Below are 2,640 nucleotides of genomic sequence, written 5' to 3'. Positions count from 1 at the left end.
TTTAATCCAAATATAACATATGTATATGTTTTTGGAATCAGAAAATGACGAAGAATAAAATGAAATTGTTTTTGGATCGTTTAATAAAAAAATAATTTTAATTACAAGTTTCCGATTTTTAATGACCAAAGTCATTAATTAATTTTTAAGCCACCAAGCTGAAATGCAATACCAAACCCCGGCCTTCGTCGAAGATTGCTTTGCCAAAATTTCAATCAATTTAATTGAAAAATGAGGGTGTGACAGTGCCGCCTCAACTTTTACAAAAAGCCGGATATGACGTCATCAAAGGTATTTATCGAAAAAAAGAAAAAAATGTCCGGGGATATCATACCCAGGAACTCTCATGTCAAATTTCATAAAGATCTGCCTAGTAGTTTAGTCTGAATCGCTCTACACACACACACAGACACACACACACACACACACACACACACACACACACACACACACACACACACACACACACACACACACACACACACACACACACACACATACACCACGACCCTCGTCTCGATTCCCCCCTCTATGTTAAAACATTTAGTCAAAACTTGACTAAATGTAAAAAGTCCGGCCAGGTTGGTGTTAAAGGCACTCCTTCCCGTAACATGATTCGGCTCACCATTTAAGACCTGGCCAAGCTGTTATATCGGATAAGACCATTCCTCCGCTTTGGACACATAGCAACACTCAACAACCCTGAGTACTTTCTATGCAAATTGGAGATTGTTTTTAATGCATTGATTTCTTAACTGACACTAGAATTTTTAAAAAAATTAAAAAGCAATCTGCGAACTTAATTTATATTAAAAAGAATCCCCACTGTGCACAAAAAAACATCCAGGGTGTTGGTTTTTCGTATGTCTTCAAGTCAATTTAAATGCCTGGGAGGATCTGCGATATTGAGCAAAACTGTTCATTTTCACGGGGTGGGGTGTGATGACTGTGCCTTCAAGGTCTAGGTTGGTAGAGAGACCGCCCATTGTTAGGCGCTGGCTTGAAATAAGAGTCTCTGATGCGAATGTGTTAGCTACAGTTCAATAACGGCTGTGCAACGCTGGTGTTTTTTCCCCATTCATTTGACGATAACAGCGCGGCCACGATGACAACAAGGATTAATGTAAGAAATGTGGGTTGTGTAGGTTGGACACAAACTGAGAGGTCTCCAATTAGGCCAATAGTATGTGTCGTGGGTGTTCATTAGTGGTTCAAACAGGGCTGCGAGTCCTGCATGCAAAAAAGTAAACTTTGTCCGTGTAAGAGTATAGACTCAAGCGGGGACCACATTTGGACGCCGTTTTACGCTCTATGCGCCGCAGGCCGTTTTGTGCGTCGCGCGGGAATTGCCGAGTGGCCACACAGCGACGATTTTTTTCACAACGCGGTATCAGTTGAGCGGGTCTCTCTTCAGTTGCATTCGACTGCCGCGCCGCGAGCAGCTGACGTCATCGCTCTGGTTTGCTCTGATTGGTCAAATTTCCGTCGTTCTATGTCTGTGTCATAGAAATTAGAACACGCGCTATTCTTCTGCAAATAACGCTTCGCGATCATAGCACGCTACGGCGCTCCCACGTGGGCCGTTTTGAGCATAAGTCAAATGTGGACAGGGTCGGACGGGAGTGTATGGACGGGCCTTAAGTCAGCTTAAAACTACAGAACTTCGTAATGTAAAATACTGAAAGCAGACGTACTTTCAAGCCATGTGTGTGTGTGTGTGTGTGTGTGTTTGAAAAGTCACACGTGCTAACACACCGTAATCTAGAGATCGATCTTTTGGCAGAGAGAGAGAAACGCAGTGCAGTCTGTTGGGGTCTCGATAAATCAACAGGCACCAAACATATTTACCTCTATATCATATATGGATTCAGCAGCAGCTTAGAACGTCAACAGTAACTTCTGAAGACTGAATTTTGTTTCCTGTTTGTCGTCGTTTGTTGTATGGTTGACTTAAAGGATGCTTACTTTCTCAAAAAGAGTTTCAATTAAAAAGAACTTTACCCTCATCCTGCATTGAAGTGGTAGGTTCAGATTAGTCAGTAATTAGTTCAAATGCATACACGGTCACACACACACACACACACACACACACACACACACACACACACACACACACACACACACACACACACACACACACACCATCTACAAGACACTTTTTGACAAAATTCACAAAATGTAAAAAGTATCGAACATTGCTCCCTAAATACCTACTCATGTATTAATAAACTCTTAAGTTCTATGTATAGACATTTAGACAGAAATACTTTGCCAGGAGCAAAGCGGGTTTTTATCCTTCGTTTCACAGAGAGAGAGAAAGATTAAGCTTGGTTATTTGGCAAGACATTGCTACATTAGCATGACATAGGCCGGATTACAGAAGACGGGTGGTGACAAAAGTGCAGGATGCAATCCGACCAAAGTGCCTTACAAAGCTTCTGATGAATTAGTCGAGAGGCATATGCAGTCTCAACGGAATCTTAATGTCAACCTGAATGAAAGACATTGAAACCCTATCATGAATCATATTATAGTGAATATGTAGGACCTCTCTCGGGAAACTAGTCTGATACCATTCAAAACTAAAAATTTTCCTCAAAATCATAAACACCCTTTAACATGCCACAAGTCCTCACAGAA

The sequence above is a fragment of the Littorina saxatilis genome, linkage group LG2, assembly GCF_037325665.1.
Source record: "Littorina saxatilis isolate snail1 linkage group LG2, US_GU_Lsax_2.0, whole genome shotgun sequence".
Taxonomy (NCBI): Eukaryota; Metazoa; Mollusca; class Gastropoda; order Littorinimorpha; family Littorinidae; genus Littorina; species Littorina saxatilis.
The sequence above is the reverse complement of the archived record's forward strand: the minus strand, read 5'-3'. Positions refer to the sequence as shown.